The sequence below is a fragment of the Triturus cristatus genome, chromosome 4_1 (assembly GCF_964204655.1).
Source record: "Triturus cristatus chromosome 4_1, aTriCri1.1, whole genome shotgun sequence".
NCBI lineage: Eukaryota > Metazoa > Chordata > Amphibia > Caudata > Salamandridae > Triturus > Triturus cristatus.
The window spans coordinates 397177018-397197654 of NC_140585.1; the positions used below are offsets into that span (position 1 = coordinate 397177018).

Below are 20637 nucleotides of genomic sequence, written 5' to 3' on the forward strand. Positions count from 1 at the left end.
CTTATATTTTTCATTTGCTGACCTACAATGCATTCAAGAATCTACTTTTTTTTCTTTTACTGTATACACTCCCTGGGAGTGCACGTGTTTTCTTGGTCTCCCTTCTTGTGTTACTTCCCCCTTCAGTATTCTACCCTCTTCCTTCCTCGCCTTCTCACTCCAATGCCCATGAATTAACTCGAGAGAATGGTGGGAGCCTAAGAACCCGAAATGCAGTGTTGCGACCACTACAAAGGGTTGTAGCAAGTACCAAACCCAATTTGCGCCAATTTGACCCATTTTCTTTGTCATTAGTTTTTCAGCTGTACATCAGTGTTTGCGATTCGCAATTTGCGTATCGCTAAAAAATGCAAATTGCTGAGTCGCAAACACTGAGTGAGGTTCGTACATCTGGCTCTAGCTGTGTATTATCCGTCTCCTATCCCACTGATCCTTGATATTAGATTTCCATTTTGGCAAAGATGCTCAATTCACAAAATTAAATCCCAACGGGGATCATTTAAAAATACGTGCATGGAAGGAAACTCAGTTGCACCTGCAATGCTCTAAATTCCCAAACGTCTGAAATCCTTTGTCAGTGTAAATGCACTGCGTTGACTTAAGAGATATCAGGGAGTCCTGTTCTGGCTGCCAGCCAAATCTGAGCATGTCCTCTCAACCCATATCCTACTCTGAGTGCTGAGGCGATGTTTCCAGGTAGAGGGTACCGAATGACCTAAAAGTTCCATCCTCTTTTTCTGCATTTTTCAAGAGCATTTTTCTGATTGCTGCTGACATTTAAACCCGGCTTGAAGAAACACTTAATTATGTTTCCATTCTGCCAGAGATTTAAATTTTACAGAAATTAAAACTCAGCAGGCTATGCTAACAAATATGAGTATGTCAGGTTCCCCAGGTTGAATCTGCATTTCTGTTACTTCCCAAATGAGCTGACATCCTTGATTATATTTAAGGCATTGCGTTGATTTACGGCATCACAATCACTTCTGTTCTGACTGTCAGTGAAAAGACAAGTGTATACTCTCTACTGCTCTTAATAAAGATCCAATAATTCCACATTTTACTTGCTTCTGAGTATTCAACTGTGCCAAATCACCTACAGGTTCTGCCCTCTTTTCCTTCCAGTTCACAAGAGCAGTTACGTGACTGCTGCTGACATGTGGTTTCTTTTTGTAAAATATATAAATACCTTTCAATTCTGGCTCAGGTGCAATTGTGGCTGAAATTAAACCTCAATAGGAAAATTGTGGGGATGGGAATGTCCCCTGGATGATGTACAACCATGTTCCCTACCCTGCATGCCCCAACTGCATACCTCTGATCCTGTATTTTTTATTTTGTGGTGATGCAGAGCGGCAGCTCCTCCGCAATGGCGGAGGTGCTTTTCCTCACTGCCTGATGCATAGCCAGCAAATGAAAAATAAAACCATGTTCTAGTATCGTGTTATTTTTTGTTTGCCGGCTGTGAGCCAGCTTGTGCATGGAGGGGCGGGACATGGAAGGGGGGAGGAGGAGTACTCCCTACGTGCGCATATGTGTTTGGCCGGCCGCCGAGGGTGACCAAAACACACATGCGCTTGTTGTGAGTTCACAGTCTATTTAGGAGCAAGGCACGATTTAGGTCTCCCCACAACACGTTTGTTAGAACTTTTGAGCCAGGAAACTGGATTTTTAATATATGTGTGAGAAACTGTTGCGCATGGGTCTCCGTCTCACGAGCTTATAAATATAAAACACGTTAGGTGAAATACTATTGAAAATAATTACAGATTATGTAAGGGTTTTGGACCTTTTGTAATGAATTTGTATATACGGGCTAAAGGACATCTTTTCAACAAAAAAAAAAGCCAGAAAATAAACCCAAAAAATCAAGACAAGAATATTTCGGTGTTTATTGAAATATAATATATTGAAATGTATATGATGATGTAAATCACGTGTGCCTCAGAAGTGTAACCATAACCACTAAGCACTACAACAAACCTGAACTGTACAAAATATACCAAAAACTATGTGGATGCCAAATTTTACTGGTACATATTATTTTTTTTGTTTAGTCCACATATGGATAAATGAACATACAAATGTTGCTAACACTTATCATCAGCCAGTGGGAGCGTGGCTAGCCGACAATGTAGGTGGAAGCAGGCTGCAGAGCTCTGCCCGGAGAATCCCCCATCCAACACGATCCTGTGCCCCAGCCTAGCTCAAAAGTGTCTGGAGTGGCGAGGGAACTGCTGGAGTAGCTGCCCACCAACTCGGATGGGCCACAAACCGTGGTTCAGGCGCGGCTGGCGGAGGACAGCAGCGGGACGCTGCACGCAAAACGGTGACCACTTTGACCAATAGACACTGAAACGGGGAGAGAGAACGGCAAGAGTAGCTGACAGCGGGGCAAAGCAGAGGAAGGACGACCGGCGACTTCACCTCGGGGGAACTGCGGCCGGGCCCAGGAGGTGCGGAGCAGAGCAATTACGGCCGGGAAGCATGGACGAACGGCCCTACTGGCAGGGGTGAGGCCGCAGATGTTCAAGATCGCGACACAGCACTGGAGGAGAAGGTAGGCCATGGAGGGGCACCCTGCGCAACTGAGCTCCTGCGCGGTGCGGACCGAGAGGGCTCCGGGGTTCCCCTGCGGCGGCTGTGAGCAAAAGGAGTTGGGAAGTCTGCAGGGGGTACATCCTGCTGGGGAACGGCCCAAGGAGAGAGGTGCTGCAAATAGGGGGCAGAGCCAGCTGAAGGCTCTAAGGTGGTGCGAGCGGCGGACGGGGAAGGCAGTGAAGAGAGCAGCACCTGTTTGGAGTAGTGGCATAGATGTTCCGATGAGCTGGGCGGTAGGGGCTGAGCTGCAAGCACAAGATAAAGCATAGCAGGGAAGACCACAGGAGAGGACCATCAGCGGAGTTGTGGAGACTCCGGGCCTCACAAGAGGTGTGGCTAAGAGGGGCCTGCAAAACCACGGTGGAGGAACCCAGGTAAGCTGACAACTCACGCGGAGGTGGGGAGAGACCCATGGGGGCCCAGAGAGCGAAGAGTAAGCAGAGGGGGCACTCCCGGTGGGACAGAGGTACCAGGGTTGGGAAGATAACACCCCGAGCTCCCCCAGGAATGTCCCCTTGCACTACCAGTGCAGGGGAACTTGGCAGGGCATTGAAAGGGGCAGATGGAATGAGAGCCCACTGCAAGCCTAAAAGATAGCCCTGGAGCACCGATCTTGGGGAGTCCTTGTGGTTACTGTACCAACTTGAACTCGGACGAAAAATAGGGGGACGGAACCAGGTGGATTAGCCGTAGAGGTCCCACGGAGGACACAAAGCGCTACCCATCACAGAGACTGGTGAGGTCTGGGGCTACATTGCCCCATTGAGGGAGAGAGAGGCCAGGTGCAGACGAAGCCTGTAGTACTGCTATGAACTGCTGCGTGGTCTGTGAGACCCCAACTCTTGCAGGTGCAGCCAGGACACAGTGATCAGCGGTTGAATGTGGCTGAAGTTCACACAGAGAAAGCTGACATTCACGGGCGCCCAGAGGGAGACCCGGAGTATGGTACATCCGTGAGGTGGGAGCACGCAGAGGACGGAGAGGGGTTGCCGACCCCCTGGTGGACACTAACCTGAAAGAAAGGAGTGGCTGCCTGGGCATATGGGAAAAGTGCCAAAACTTAGGGAGCACAGTGCCCTCAGTATGGGGGGGGGGGCAGTGCCCAGACAGATGATGATGAGGGCAGCTCGGAGTTGGGGAAGGACGCTTCTAACACGCCGCTTACCCTGACGGATATTATGCAGGCCATCACAGTCTCAAGGGAGGACTAGAAACAAAAATTGACGCCATTGGCACAGACTTAAATCTCCTGAAGGACGACCACCGTCAATTAGCAAAAAGGGTAACAACCACGGAAAAGACTCTCACCAACCTTCCCACAGAGGTGACAGAACTGTGGAAATACCTCAGGGGCATTGAAGCCAAGGTACATGTCCTGGAAGTGAGAGCAGGAGACAGTGAAGGGTGGCCTCGGAGAAATAATCTACGCATAGTGGGGATTCCGGAGCAAGAAGAAGGAACAGATATGGTCCAGTTCCTGGAAGACTGGCTCAAGACCCAAGTGGCTCCAGAGGGGCTTTCACCATTTTATGCACTGGAGCGGGCGCATAGAGTCCCATCCAGGATCCCCAAGCCGGAAGCTCCTCCACAACCTATAGTGGCACGGCTTCTTCACTTCCGAGACCGGGACCACATCCTCAAGCAGGCCCGCCAGAAAAATTACTTACAAGTGGGAAACAGTAAGGTGATGGTGTTCCCCGACTTCACTAGAGAAGTGCAAAGACAGAGAGCCTCATTCTTGGCAGTTAAAAGAAAGCTGAGACAGATACGAGTCCCATATGCAATGCTGTTCCCAGCACGGCTGAGGGTGGTTGGCCTGGCGGGGGTGCAGTTCTTCCAAATACCGCAGGAAGCCTGGGATTGGCTGGACTCTGGACTCTGGCCCAGGACGCGAAAGGCGCAGAAGCTACCCGGGGTCAGTGACAAAGAAGAAAGCTGGGTATCAGGCAAAACCGGGGCACACTCCTCAACAGAAGCTAGGGAAGAGTGGCACAAGGCACTCAAGGTGGTGGCGGTACTCAGTCAGGTGGGGTCCAGCCCCAGATCAACTCAAAGTGACCGTGAGACGGCATGCTCGGATTGCTCGCAGGCAAAAAGCGCAGCTGAAGGCTCGGAGACGCCCAAATCTGTAGATGAAATCATTTAAGTGAGGACGGGAGAGACAGAGGGAACACTGATCCAAACAGAACATATCCTTTTGGAAGCAGAGCTGGAGACGGGGCGGTGGCTCGCCCAAGGGCAAGATGATGGACTGAGTGAGAAGCTGGGGCTGAAGATCCGGATATAGAGATGGGAGATCCGGCTAGCGGGGCTCCTGAGCCTAGTCGGTAGTCTCCAAAAAGCTACTAGACACTTTACCTTTTTCTTCCAGTTTGGATGGGATCTGGACTACCTTTACCTGTCCTAGGGAGGGGGATTTTGGGGGGGGTTTGTTTGTTTCGGGGGTTACTTTCAGGAGCCAGGCGTGTCAGGGGTAGGAAAGCAATTGGGGAGTTGTTAGTACCAGTTCAATGGTACCCGCCATAGACCTTAAGTGCATCTCGTGAAATGTGTTAGGGATGCACATCATGACAAAGAACCACAGGATACATGTACATGTACATGTACACTTAATACGGAGGGGGGCCCAAATAGCAATGCTGCAGGAGACACATATAACTGCGAAAGAAGGGGCCACGCTACAACGCAGATGGTGGGGTTAAGTGTATTATACAGATTATTATGCAGATATTCTGCGTTTGATAGGTGAGTTCTGATATGGGTGAGAGCGGTGTCCCATTCCAATGCCCTAAGCAAATAATAGACCCCAAAGGGAGATATGTGGTCCTAATGGGTAAACTTGATGGGAAGGATGTGACAATTGGTAGCGTCTACGGGCCAAACACTGATCAAATCTCATTCCTAGCACACCTCTCTAGAATACTGGCACCGGTACTGACTGTATCAGTGATACTGGGAGGGGTTGGTGGGGGGAACTATAATTGTATTGAAGATGTGGAGCTCAACGAATCCCACCCGCCCCTACCAGACTCGCCTATTCTTAGAACGGCGGAAGCATGTAGTAATTGGCAGCAGCACTGGGGGCTGATAGACACTTGGAGGACACAACACCCGGGGGACCGTTTCTCGCACCTACATGAGCTACATTTCTGATGGATACATCTGCCAGTGGATTCCTCACCTTGTGAATATCCCCTGCGCCAGCAACATTCGGAAACTTTTGTAGCAGTCCACGCCGATGAGGTCGAAGATGACCTCCACAGAGGCACGGCTCCGCTCGCGACTCCGCTGACGTCACCGGCTCCATAAGAAGACCTCGTCGGCGTGATGACGTCAGTTCCCTTTTTTCCGCGCCGACGCCAACGGATTTCAGGAATCGCTGTTGGTAGCTTCATTGTTACTTGTGTTACCTCTGGATTTTCTCTGTTTCTCTTTCAAGGATGTCGACAAGGAAGTCGGGTTTCAAGCCTTGTTGTGAGTGCGGCAAACACATGTCGATCACTGATCCACATGAGGACTGTGTGTGGTGCTTGTCTTCTGACCACGATGTGGATGGTTGTTCCAGTTGCCGCAAGATGAGCTCGAAGGCTCTCAAGGAAAGGGAAGCGAAGCTCTTCATCGCAAGGATGAAAAAGGAGAAGAGAGGAAGAAGGAAGCCGAGCGAGAGGTCGAGGTCTCGATCGAGGTCGGCGTCGAAGTCGACTTCGGGGCATGTTTCTCGAGCCAAGAAGCATATGAAGAAGAGGAGGCACTCTTCTCGACGCCACTCGGACAAGAGTTCGGCTCCGAAGTCGAAGTCGCCATCTCGACGTCGGAGGGGCTCTGTGTCTTCTTCTCCTCTGCCGGATTCGCCTTCTGGTCCTTCTTCTCCAGTGGCTTCCTTGGCTCCGGCTTCTCCGGCGCCGGTTCCATCTCCGGCTCCGGTTCCATCTCCGGTTCCATCTCCGGCCCCGGTTGAAGAGCTTCAAGTCCCGGGTGAGCCTGCGACGCTGTTGATTCCACCGTCGGCGCCGGTTGGCCTGAGTCCGGTGATGACTGACCAGTACCCTGCTTTCCCTGGTCCAGGTCAGGACCCCTCGCATTATTTAAAAGCCATGTACGGGGTATTCGCTAGAGCCATGTACACCACTGGTGCACCTGCGGGTCCGATGGGCCCAATGGCGTTTAATTTGGGGGTGCCGCAAGTCTATCCACAAGCCCCCTTTATGCCGTTCTTTCTGGCGACGCCGTCTTGGCATCTACCGGCGTCGACGTCCTCGGCGCCGCTTCCATCTTCACCGGCGCCGGCTCGACCTCGTTCGACGCCGGCTGCTCCTGCGGATCCACGATCAACGCCGTCGGATTTGAACACGGCGCCGCCGATGCCGCTGGTACGGATTCGGTCCAGAAGGGAGGCTCAGAGGGTGATTGATGAGCGGAGGTACCTTCTGGAGGAAGCAGAGGAAGGAGAGCTGGTGGAGTCGGATGAAGTGTTCGAGGAGCTTAAGGAAGCTAGTGGGCTGGATTTGTCTCCTGAGTGGGAGATTACTCCTCCGTCTGATGAACCCTCCAAAGATGTGGCTCGGTATCATGCGGTAATCAGAAAAGCTGCGGAACTGCTTGATCTCCAGTTGCCAACAACGGAGTTTAAATCAAACATTTTGACTGAGGTGTTACATTCTCCTACGGCAGTTTCTGAACCTTTGTTACCTTTTAATGAGGCCATTATTGACCCTGTGTTGGAGGTGTGGCGTAAGCCTTTTTCTGCTCCTGCAGTCTCCAAGACGGTTGCTAGGAGGTATAGGGCAGCTCCAGAGGACCCTGAATTCTTGACATCGCATCCATCACCTGAGAGCCTGGTGATTCAGCCGGCTTGTTCAGGGAAATCCAAGGGTGCTTTTCCTCAGGTTCCGGGGGACAGAGAGGCTAAAAGGTTGGATCAATCGGCCAAAAAGGTCTTTTCATCGGCCAGCATGGCTCTGAAGTCAACGAATGCCACATGCCTTTTAGGAAGTTATGTACATGCACTTATGGATTCTGCTAAAAAGCTGGCGCCAAAACTATCTGAGGAGGATAGGATTGGTTTTCAGGAGATCTTGACTGATGCCCAGGCAGCAGCACGCCAGGTGATCCAAAGTGGGCTGGACACGGCGGAATCAGTGGCAAGGGTCATGGGATCTTCTGTCGCCACTAGGAGGAGTGCGTGGCTGAAGTCTTCGGAGTTTTCCCAGGATGTGCAGTCGACTCTGTTGGACTTGCCATTTGATGGATCTGGCTTGTTTGGCAAAAAGGCAGATGCTTTCGATCCTACAGACAGACCCAGCAGCAGCAACAGCAGCAGCAAGGTTCCTCGTCTAGAGGATTCAGAGGTAGAATTAGGGGTCCCACACGTGGCCGTCAACTCTCCTCCTCCTCTTCCTCCTCCTCAGCCCCTCCCACCACCGCAAAGCAGCCCTAGATCCGCCATTCCGCCATTCCGGATCATGTTGGTCCTGTGGGGGGCCGGCTTACCCATTTTCTACAAGATTGGGAATCTGTAACCACAGATCTCTGGGTTCTGGATCTTGTAGAAAATGGGTACGCCCTTCCCTTTCGGGAATTCCTGCCAAATTACCCTCCTTGTCAAGGGTCTTGCTCGGAGGGCCACCGTCTTCTCCTGCAGGAGGAAGTTCTGAAGTTGTTCCAAAATGGTGCGATAGAGGTGGTTCCAGAGCAGGAAAGGGGTCAGGGATGCTACTCCCGGTATTTCCTGATTCCGAAAAAGGACGGCAGATTGCGTCCGATATTGGACCTCAGAATCTTGAATCTTTTTCTAAAGCAAGAGAAGTTCAAGATGCTCACCCAGGCTCAGGTTCTTCAAGCGCTGAATTAGGAGGACTGGATGGTGTCGATCGACTTGCAGGATGCGTTTTTCCACATCCCCATCCTGAAGTCGCACAGGAAGTATCTCCGGTTTACGGTAGTGTCGCAACATTATCAGTTTGCGGTCCTTCCGTTGGGTCTTACTACTGCACCCCGAGTCTTCACGAAGGTGATGGCAGTGGTGGCAGCCCATCTCAGAAGGTCGGGGATCTCGGTTTTCCCCTATCTGGACGACTGGCTGATCAAAGCGGAGTCGCCAGAGAAGGTGCTACATCATCTGCAAGATACGGCTCAGCTGTTGTTCAAATTGGGTTTCTCGATAAATGTGCCCAAACCTCACCTGGTGCCCTCTCAGCGCAACCTGTTCATAGGTGCGGTACTGGACACTACTGTGTGTCGACCATTCCCTCCTCCTCAAAGGATTCTCGACATACAGGAAATGATTCCTTTGTTTTACAATGGAGCGGTCGTTCCAGTTCTGAAGGTCCTTCGCCTGCTCGGTCTGTTCGCTTCCTGCATTCTGTTGGTCAACCATGCACGCTGGCACATGAGGGCACTCCAGTGGTGCCTCCGCAGGCAGTGGTATCAGCACAAGGGAGATCTCAGGGAGTCTGTGAGGATCTCCAGAGAAGCTGCGGCGGATCTGTCTTGGTGGAGCGGAGAGGGCAATCTGTCTCAAGGAAAGCCCTTCCATCTACCTCCATCAGTGGCCACAGTGATTACGGATGCATCCTCTTTAGGGTGGGGTGCTCATCTGGGGGATCTGGAGATCAAGGGTCTTTGGTCTCCAGAGGAAAGGTTGCTTCACATCAACCTTCTGGAATTGCGGGCGATTCGTTTGGCGCTCAAGGCCTTCCTCCCTTCCCTTCGCGGTCAGTCGGTTCAAGTCCTGACGGACAACACTACCGCGATGTAGTATATCAACAAACAGGGAGGAGTGGGGTCGCATTGTCTCTGCAGAGAGGCTCTGCGTCTATGGTCCTGGGCTCAGAACCATCAGATTTGTCTGATGGCAAATCATCTGGCCGGGGTTCTAAACGTACGTGCGGACAGTCTCAGTCGGCAGTTCTCCGCCGACCACGAGTGGAGGCTCCATCCGGAGGTGGTTCGTCACGTCTTTCGGATGTGGGGAACTCCTCGGGTGGTCCTGTTCGCCACTCACGAGAATGCTCACTGCCCGTCATTCTGCAGTCTCCAGTATCCGATGCAGGGAGCGTTGGGGGACGCGTTTCAGTTGAGTTGGGGCTCTCGACTCCTTTACACGTTTCCTCCCACACCCTTGATTTCTCGGGTTCTGAGGAAGATTCGCCAAGACCGGGCCCAAGTCATATTGGTCGCCCCGGATTGGCCAAGAAGGGTGTGGTACACAGATCTTCTCCACCTCTCCTCGTGCCCTCCGCTCCGTCTCCCTCTGAGGGCAGACCTCCTCTCGCAATCGGAGGGGCAGGTTCTACACCCCCACCTCCAGAGCTTACACCTTCATGCCTGGAGATTGAACGGGGCAACCTGAATTCTTTTTCTCTCCCACCTGATGTGGTAGATGTAATTTTGTCTGCCAGACGTCATTCCACCAAATCTATCTATTCTTATAGGTGGTCTAAATTTGTACTTTGGTGTGGTGAGAAGTCAATTGATCCTTTGAAGGCTCGTCTGTCTAACATTCTACAGTTTAGGTTACCCTTTCTCTTGCCCAGCAAGGCTTTGCTGTGGCCACTGTAAAGGGATACTTATCGGCTTTGTCGGCTTTCCTTTGCTTGCCGGACCAGCCTTCATTATTCAAATCACCTATTGTGCTTAGATTTCTCAAGGGCCTCACAAACAGATTTCCTCCTACTCCCTTTATTGTGCCTCAATGGGACTTAAACCTTGTCTTGACTTATCTTATGGGTTCTCCCTTCGAGCCCTTACATAAGTGTCCCTTGAGACTGTTGTCTTTTAAGACGTTTTTCCTTATTGCAATCACCTCGGCAAGGAGGGTAAGTGAGCTTCAAGCTCTTAGTTCCAAACCCCCGTTTTTGACCATTCATGCTGAAAGAATGGTACTCAGGACCAGGGCTGCATTTTTGCCTAAGGTGGTAACTCCCTTCCATCTGGGGCAATCTATTACCCTTCCTTCCTTCTAAACTCCCCCTCACCCTTCCAAGGAGGAGGAGAGACTTCACCGCTTGGACCCTAAGAGGGCGGTGAGCTTCTATCTGGACAGGACAAAGGACTTCAGAGTTGATGACCAGCTCTTCGTGGGCTTTGTTGGCTGCAGAAAAGGTCGAGCGGTGCCCAAGCGTACCCTTTCCAGGTGGATTGTCTTGTGCATCAAGATATGCTACTCTTTGGTTGGTAAGGAACCTCCAGAGGGTTTAAGGGCTCATTCCACTAGAGCAAAGTCTTCCACTTCTGCTTTGTCTAGGGGTGTTCCTGTGAAGGACATTTGTAGGGCGGCAACTTGGGCCTCCCTCCACACCTTCGCGAAACATTATTGCTTGGACACCGAGGTGAGGAGGGACGGACACTTTGCTCGTTCCGTCCTTCAGGACTTTCTGGTATAGAAGGGTGGACACCCTCCTCCGGGAGTGGGGACTGCTGTGGAATCTATTCACAAGGTGAGGAATCCACTGGCAGATGTATCCATCAGAAGAACAAGTTACTTACCTTCGGTAACGCTTTTTCTGGTGCATACAGTATCTGCCTGTGGATTCCTCACTGACCCACCCGCCTCCCCGTTGTCCACCCTTGTATACCTTTAGTATATGATGGTGTTTCATGTACATTTATTACTGTCAAAGGCATTGTGTGGTTTCTTTTGCCTTTCTGCTTATTCTCCACACTGTGGGCCATATGTAGGTAGCTAAATACCGGTCGGTAACGGCCGAAATTCGGTAAATATCCCGTTACCGACCGGTATTTAGTCAATTGAGATGTAGGAGGCCAAAAATAAGTTTTCGGTAAATATGAATCGGTAAATACCGATTCATAATTACCGATTCATATTTACCGAATACATATTTTCCCGAATCGGTAAATATGAAGTGGTAAAAAGAGAAAAGAGATGTAGGTAAATTCGGTATTTAAGAAATCCATGAAATTCGGTAATTAAGAGTCGGTAATTAACACAGATTGAAAGCAGGTGGTAAGCATCAACAGTGCATATAAGCAATCCCAAAATGCAACAGCGTGGACACCATGGCCGCTCTGTATGTGATTGCAAGGCGCCTACGTCTACAGGCAGCAGGTCTGAGGATTTGGAGACGTGAGGAACACATTTACAGACAGCGCATCACACTCTTTCAACAGACTAAGGCTGAGATACATGAAAGGTACAGGCTACACCCACAAACCATCATAGACCTGATAAGGGACCTGCACCCACTCCTGGACCAGCCAACAAGAAGGGTGCATGCCATACCACCACATGTGCAGGTGCTCTGCAGCCTACATCTACTTGCATCTGGCAGTTACCAGGGGGTGATAGCTGCGGTGGGCGGTGTATCCCAGAGTTGCCTGTCCCGTTTCCTCAGGAAGTTCCTGGATGCCATGATGCAGAGAATGCACCACTATATCAGCTTCCCAAACACACAGGCTGAACTGCAGAAGACCAAGACAGACTTTTACCACATGGCACAGTTCCTGCATGTCATAGGCTGTATTGATGGCACACACATTCCAATCTGCCCACCAGCAGCCACTGAGCACATCTACAGGAACAGATAGTCCACCCACTCCATCAATGTGCAGGTAATCTGCGATGCAGGGAACATCATCACTGATATCGTAGCGAAGTTTCCTGGGAGCACCCACGACTCCTTCATCTTCCAGAACAGTGGGATCTACACACGACTGCTTGCCGGAGAATTTGGAGAAGGATACCTGCTAGGTAAGTAACAGTGACGTTCCCTAATACTAAGTGCAACTTATAGTGTATTGAGGCATGTGACTGATGGTTCCCTCTTACTCACCTAGGCGACAGTGCATATGCCGTGCGGTCATTCATCCTCACTCCCTACCTACACCCATCAACCCTGAGTGAGAGACGATATAATGTGGCACACAAATCTACACGCAATGTGGTGGAGCGCACGTTTGGACTATTGAAAAGCAGGTTCCGCTGCCTCCATAAAAGCGGAGGTGCACGCCAGTACACACCCATCATCTGCTGCAAGATCATTGCCACTTGTGCAATGCTGCACAACCTTGCCACGAAGAGAGGTACAGAGGTCGAAATGACATATTTTGAGGACAATGATGATGATTCTGCACAGCCAGAGGCCAACGCAGCAGGAGTGGCAACAGCAACAGATGGGAGAGTGAGACGGGCAGAGATCACATGCAACTATTTCTGAGTGAGTAAGGGGACACAGCCAGTTGGATGCCATAACGTAGTTTAATCATGCGGCACTACGCCACAACACAAAGGAAAACCTGTCCCATCAATATTGTGTAATAAACATTTGTGAGTCAAGGGTTACTTCACCCAATAGTGTCATGGTATTTCGTGACGCATTAGTGTTTGCGCCCCCTCGCTCCAGTGCGGGATGGCATTGAGTGAGCGTCCTCACTGGCTGTGGGACCAGTGGCAGCACCTTGCCGCCTGCTGCTCCTCCGTGTGTCTGGGACAGGGGGGGTTATGCTGCTCCTGCTGGTCGTATCTTCGCTGTCCCCAGCATCCACAGCGCCAGTTGTGGCAGACTGGCTGGTGAGCAGCACTTCGAGTGCACTGGTGACCCTCACCATCCCCCTTGACACGTCTGTGCTGCAGTGCGCAAGGCCATCCTGCATTGCCACCGAGCGCCTGCAGAGCAGCGAAGTGGCAGTTGCCAGCCGGTTCACTGCCCTTGTGTTCTGGTCTTTCCTCTGATGTCCCCGGCGCCGTGCTGCCCTGTCCTCATCAAACTTCGAGCACAGCAGCATGACGGACTGGGACATGTCCCGCATGCCCGCAGCCATCTCAACCATTCCCTCTGCCATGGCGCTGATGCCCCTGTCAATGTTAACAAATGTGTCATTGAGGCCACGCATTTGGCGCTGTACGGACATCATTGCCCTTGCCTGTATGCGTTGAATTTTTACCATGGTGGCCTCAAGCCCTGAGGAGACTCCATGGCCCTCCCCTTGGGGAGGTGGACTTTGCAGCCGAGCCCTGCGGCGCCGTCTGCCACCTGTGTGTGCTCCCTCAGAGGCGGAGGGCACACTGGCATGGGTAACATCCAGGGGCACAGTGGACGTTTCCGCCCCCCTCGAGTCTTCAGATGATGATTCTGATACATACAACCTGGCAGCAGCACGCCTCCTCGACCTGTGCAATGCAGGTGGTGATGATGGTGGTGACTCCAGCAGGAGTGGCGATGCTGGCTGGGGTGGCGATGCTGGCTGTGGTGGTGAGGCTGCCTGTGGTGCCGTTCCCTGGCCAGAACTGGTGGTGGCCTTCTCCGCGCTGTCCTTGTGGTGTGCCCTCTCTCCCTTCTCATGTGTAGTTCTGTGCGCAGTAGTGCCTGTGGACAGAAATGCAACATCAGCTAAGTGTACCTGAAGCATAGAATTGCTGGCATCACAATACATTTCTGAAACAGTATCTCATTGTCCTCTGCCTGCTTCTCGCTACTGTGTGTAACATGCCTTGTTATTCTGTGCTATTCGTAGCATGTTTGGGGTTTCAGGGACTACATCTCCCATGATGCATTTTTAGTATGCACTAACACCTGTACTGGAGTGGGATTCTCATTGCCCATTTGGGGAGTTGGGATAGGGGTAGGGGGGGCCACATTGCTGTGCAAGCGTCTTACCTTGTTTGGTGGCGGCTCTGCCGGAGCTGTCAGCATCCCCAATCCCCACGATGCTTTCTGGCTCAATTGTGGTCTCCACAAGCTCCTCCAGTTCTGTCAGGGCTGGTGCCCTGTTGCGTCCACCTCCTTTCCGGCTGACCTCTTTTTTCAATTCTGCCATCTTCCTCTTAGTGATGATACGGATGTCGTACCACCGCTTATTGAGGACATCAATGTCCCGGGGGGTCACTCCCATGGAATTCACCTGCGCCTGGATTCCCAGCCAGATTTTCCGTTTCTCAGATTCAGGCACTTGCAGTTTCCCAAAAAGCTTCTGGTGCTGCTTTACCACCTCCTCCACCAGTACCTGCAGTTCCTTTTGGCTGAATTTCAGCTTTCTCTTCCTCTCCCCTCCATCCCTCTCTGTGTCCTGGCTGGCCATTGTTGCAGTTTTCTGTGCTGAATCAGGCAGTTGCTCTGTTCCTCTCCTCGGCACTCCCAGCCTCTCCAGAGTCTGTTGATTGTGTGAACCTGCCTGGGTGTGGCCACTTCCTGGTTGGGTGGGGTTTAGTTTGCACAGGATTGGCTGATTCATCAAGTCATGTGTATTTGAATTTCCGATTCGGTAAATACCGATTCGGTATTTACCGATTCGGTAAATACCACTTCGGTATTTACCGAATCGGTAAATTCCGATTCATGATTACCGAATATTACCGAATCGTTAATGATTACCGAATGTTTACCTACATATAACTTACCGATTCATAAATACCGAATCGGTAAAATTCGGTATTTATGAATCAGTAAATAAAATTTACCTACATATGGCCCTGTGTGTGTTGCTTTGTATATTGTGTACTGTGTATGCTATGTATATATTGCTGTCAGTCCGTCCGTGTGCCTCAAAGGCACGGTAAAAAGGGCGGAACTGACGTCATCACGCCGACGAGGTCTTCTTATGGAGCCGGTGACGTCAGCGGAGTCGCGAGCGGAGCCGTGCCTCTGTGACGTCGTCTTCGACCTCATCGGCGTGGACTGCTACAAAAGTTTCCGAATGTTGCTGGCGCACGGGATATTCACAAGGTGAGGAATCCACAGGCAGATACTGTATCCACCAGAAAAACTTTACCGAAGGTAAGTAACTTGTTCGTTTAGATTCCATGCAGTGTTCCCCGGATGTGCATGAATGTGTGCAGACGAGTGAATATCTGGCGAGGACGATCTCGGACCACAACCCTCTCCTGGTGGGGCTGGTCTGGGCGAGGAGTAGGCCTAGCATTCCAACGTGGGACCTTAGTGCGGAGGCACTAGAGGACCAGGTCTATCAAGCAACAATACACACAGCGATTAGGCAGTACTTTGATGAGAATGCCGGGACAGCTGCAAACCCTTTGGTGGAATGGGAGACCTTCAAGTCTGTGATACGGGCAGGTGCATCTCTGAGACGGTGGGGGTTGAGAAAGATACTTCTGAGGGACACACTATCAGCGGAGCAACGCCTCCGGGATCTTGAGAGTGAGAGACCGGAAAAGAGAGACAAGCAAGAAGAATTGTTAGCAGCTACAGAAATAGTAGCAGAACATGTAGAGCGGTTGTGCTGTTTCGACTATAACAACTATATGGTGCGTGCTCACGCAGAAAGGGATAACTTGGGGCGCTGCTGGTCTGGCTGGCTAGCCTGGCTAGGAGGGGGTCAGTTATCCTGGAAATGAGGAACGAGCAGGGAGAGGTTCGGCATCGATAACAGGACATTAACAACATATTCCTGGGGTACTATACCGGGATATATGAAAGTAGGGTATTCCCCACTGCTGCTGAGATAGGCGACTTTATGGGAGATATTGAATTGCCAGCAATACTAGAAAAAGAGGCGGCGGCACTAGGGAGGGAAATAGAGCTGGGGAGGTGAGGAGAGCCATCAAGGCCATTGGCAGAAACAAAACGCCTGGGACAGACGGGCTCCTAGTTGAGTTTTACTGCACGTATATCGAACTCTTGCACCCCCAGTTAGTGGCGATGTATAATCAAGCAATCAATCAATCAATCAGAGGTTTATAAAGCGCGCTAATCACCCAAGAGGGTTTGAAGGCGCTGATGGGGGGATGGCGGCTCTGGATCAGTCGAAGAGCCAGGTCCTGAGGTCCTTCCTGACTGTGTGCAGGGTTGGGGAGCGTCTGATGTTTAACAGGAGCTCATTCCAGGTTTGTGCTGCGATGTAGGAGAAAGCTCTCCCGCCGGTTCTGTTTCTGCGGATGCGGGGGACCTCTGCTAGGGTGAGGTCAGCCGAACAGAGGTTCCTCTTGGGTACGTGGAACGATACTCTCTTGTTGAGGTATTTGGGTCCGATGTTGTTGAGGGATTTGTAGGCGTGGGTGAGGAGTTTAAAGGTGACCCTCTTCTTGACGGGGAGCCAGTGGAGGCCTCGTAGGTGTTGTGTCATGTGCTCATGGTGCGGTGTCCAGAGGACGAGTCTGGCTGCGGCGTTCTGGATGGTTTGGAGTTTGTATAGAAGAGTGTTGTTGATTCTGGGGTAGAGGGCGTTGCCGTAGTCTAGTCTGCTGGTAATGAGTGCATGGCTGACGGTCCTTCTGCAGTCGGGGGGGGGATCCATTTGAAGGTCTTACGGAGGATGTGAAGGCAGTTGAAACTGGTGGAGGCAAAGCAGATTGGGAAACTACCAGAGTCCACAAAGGAGGCAATGGATATCCTGCTGTTGAAGCCAGGGTAACCAGCATCTGATAAAACAGCATACAGACCACTTTCTATGCTCAATTTGGATTATAAAATCCTGAGCAAGATACTAGCCACTCGTCTCCTGCTGCATATGGTGGGCCTCAAACAACAAGTCCAAGCAGGATTTATACCGTCCCGGAATACCGCGATGAATGTCCGGAGACTATTGCTCCTACTTGAAGCTGACGACTACTGTAAGGAGGAAGCTGTCATCTTTGCAGTAGATGTAGAGAAGGTCTTCGATAGCCTTGAATGGTCATACCTGTTCCGGGTGATGCGAAGTTTTGTATTGAGGTCTGAATTTGTGGCATGGACCACCTTACTTTACACGGAGTCTACGGCCAGAGTCAGGACGGGTAAGCTCTCATATCGGCCTACTACAGGGTGGAACGAGAAACATGGCAGGGGTGCCCACTGTCACCCCTGCTGTTTGCCTTGGTCATGAAACCTCTAGCGGCTAGAGCTAGGCAAGGACCACATAGCACTGTTCGCTGATGACTTATTATTATTCCTTGGCAATGTGGGGGAGGCCCTTCAGGGAGCCAGGAAACTGCTAGCGGCACTGGAGAGAGTGGCAGACCTTAGGGTGAATTGGACAAAGTCTTGCCTCTTAAATACATGAACTTTCTATACAGCTGAGGCTCTATATTGTATATTATATCTTCTGTTTCAGGTAATACCCAACAGCCAAAAGTATATAAAAAAATCTTGTGCATGCCTATTGCATGCCTACTAAAGAAATCACACATTAGACACGTCAATGGGGGAGTGACCTCTTTACTATCCCACCCTGACTAAAGCCCAGGCCCTCACATAGGCCAGTAGAACAGGGCTGAAACATGTTGGTGTTATAGGGTCATAGAACCATCCTATCCTTACACCCTCATAGTATCCTATTTATAACCTTCCCACCCACCCCACTAATAAAGGATTCCTTTGGCGTGGGTGAGGAATTTTACCTCTAAAGTTATGCCCCCTTACAAATCATCTTCCTAACAGCTCCCTGAAACACAGTCAAGCTCACCCTGACCTTTAGGAGTCAGGGTGAACCCAAGGATGAAGCACGTCACTACTAGAGTAGGTGAGGGTTATATAAAGAAAAGGGTTTCTTTTCCTTTCCCACCCCAAATAGTGAGTATGTAATTTTGCGGCATATCACTGGTCCTATAAAAGCCTTCAAGGAGACGTTATTTGCTCCAGAAGGGATACCTTTTTGTTCTGATGTAGCCACATGGAACCATCTGGTAATGCTGAGAGCTATTGTTGGGGAACAGTTTTAGACCTATCTGACACCTGGAGGGAAATTATTAAGGTGAGGAGTCTGTGAGAAGAAAATGTATGCACTAGAAATATCATTAGTTCGGGTGAGGTTTGTTGTCTCAGACCTCAGGCGTATCTCTGGGTTGGTATTTAGCCATTTTCTGGATGTAATGTGTGTATAATGATACAGAAACTGTGCCCAAACAGGCTTGGAACAGGGACTGTCCTAGCTTTTACATACTTTCATACCCCTGAGGCGTTATCCACATGGACAGCTTTAACACGGACAATATTGACCTTCTTTCACCCAAGGCAGTGGTAGGGGAGCAGATATTACCTCAGACACTCCTTCTGTTGCCACCAAAGTATCAGATACTCAACAATGACTCCTTATAGCATTCTCTCTTCTTTGGAATTCCAATAGAAGACAGGGGAAGTGTTTCATTCCCAATTGGAAGAGGGATAACTTCAAATTCCGGATTGTTGGAGGTTGTGGCCCTATAATACTGATTCCAGTTCATTCAGTTTCACTCCAATATACCTCCATGGCATTTTGGGAAATTTGCTGTTCATGAGGTTGTCCAAGGATGCATTTTGCTGTCCATGGATGACCACAGAAGCCACACAAAATACCCGTAATCTGGCTTTTTGTCTAGGGCACCTGCAGATCAAATTTGGCTGGTTCTTTGCACTCCCCAAGCATATTGAGGAAAAAGGATGAATTTTCCCAATTTCACATATCACCTGCACAACACAAAACTGTATTTTTAAATATTTATAAGTAAAATATTGTATACATATTTTTAGATAAAGGTTTTATTGAAATGTATTCAAATAAAATGTTTCCATGCCACAGTAGCTCTACTTACCCCATTTCAAAATACCCTGTGTCTGTCATTATCATCCACCCTAACCTCAACTGTTACAGCCCCTAGCTGCACTAGCAAACTTTCCACCCTAATCACATCACTCTCTGTATCCTGGCAGCTCTCCCATACCACTCACCCTAAACTCGTCGCACCCACTGCCCTAAACATAACCACTGAACACTACCACTTTTTTGGTGGGAACCTCCACTGTTCTTGAGGATGGTCTGAATGGGCTGCTCACATACCATGTTGAAATGGGGTGTCCTGGGAGGATTGAAATTGGTGGGGGGAAGTGGAGGTGGATTGAATGGATGAGGGTGCTGTGCTGTCCCTTCCTGTAAATTAGGACAATGCCTCGAGTGCTCAAGGTGCCTGACCACGGTAGCTGAGGCATTAACAGTAGCAGTCTGGCCCTCAGTCGTCTGGTAGCATATTAAGATTTATGCCATCAGGCAGCTGGGAGATGGCACTGCCCTTCTGTCCTCGGAAGTCCTATATATTTTCCAGGGCAGACTGCAAAGTTGCTGACTCATGAAAGGTTTAAATGGTCTTGCCGATGCAGGTGAAACAGCTTTGGCTGTGTTTGACGGTTCGGAAGATGTAGCTGAGTCAACTGGGGCTGCAGGTGATGGTCCCCCAGGTGCATGCGGGGGAGTTCTGGTTGGAGCGCATCTTGCAGCTGTGGCTCAAGATCAGGTGGCAGCTATTGCTGGAGGTTTGGTGGCAGATGTAAAAGTTGGCAGTTTTGATAGGACAGATAGAGGGTCCTGCTTCCTCTTCCTCTAATTCCTCCATCACAGAATCATACACTGGTGGAGGTGATCATTAGCCGCAAAATAACCTTTGTGGAATGATCACATCCAGAGAAGTGCCTCAGCATATTACCCTTCCTCCATCGGAGTGTTTAACTTTTGCTTTGATAACATGCACAACCAGTTTGGGTAGACTACGAGCCTGTATCCTGACCTAGTGTAAACAAACTTTCTTCCAGCTGCACATACAACGTTACTTCCTGTTTGTGTGCACCATCAAATTGTAGTCTCCTGCATACATGAATGTCCGAACACAGATAACCCAAGACTTGCTTGAGCAGCATTTCAGATATGTTTATCCCAACAGTTTGTCCCTGCAACATTTGTAGTTCTTCTGTCTGGACTCGTGCAGAGTGGACGTTCCTGGGTGAGACTGATGCCCTGTACCACCTTCTGCATCCCCTCACATTAGCATCAATTTCCCATGCATTACCTACTTACTAGCATGCCCTCAGGTTATTGTTGCTTTAGGTTTATTCCCATACTGTTTAGCTTCACATGCATACATTTTAACTACCTGGTAGTGAAGTGCTACTAGTCTCAGCTGGTCTCCATTCTTCCACTGACACCCGCAATACTGATCAGGCCAGTCACCTCTAAGACCCTCTCTTTTTGGGTATCCAGTTATAAGTCGTGGGATGACACTCCACCTGTGCAATTAATCTCTTGACAAAGGTGAGAATCGGTCTCCCTCCCCCTCCATTTGAATTCATTCCACGCCTTTTTCAATGTCCTTGACACCTCCGAAGGTTAAATGAAGATAGC

The 20637-nt window shown here is 50.2% G+C and overlaps 1 protein-coding gene across 1 annotated transcript in view; it reads left to right on the forward strand.

Moving 5' to 3' along the window:
- EFCAB6 (EF-hand calcium binding domain 6) overlaps positions 1–20637 on the forward strand; it is an 879195-nt gene that overhangs the window by 385188 nt on the left and 473370 nt on the right. The window lies entirely within an intron of this gene.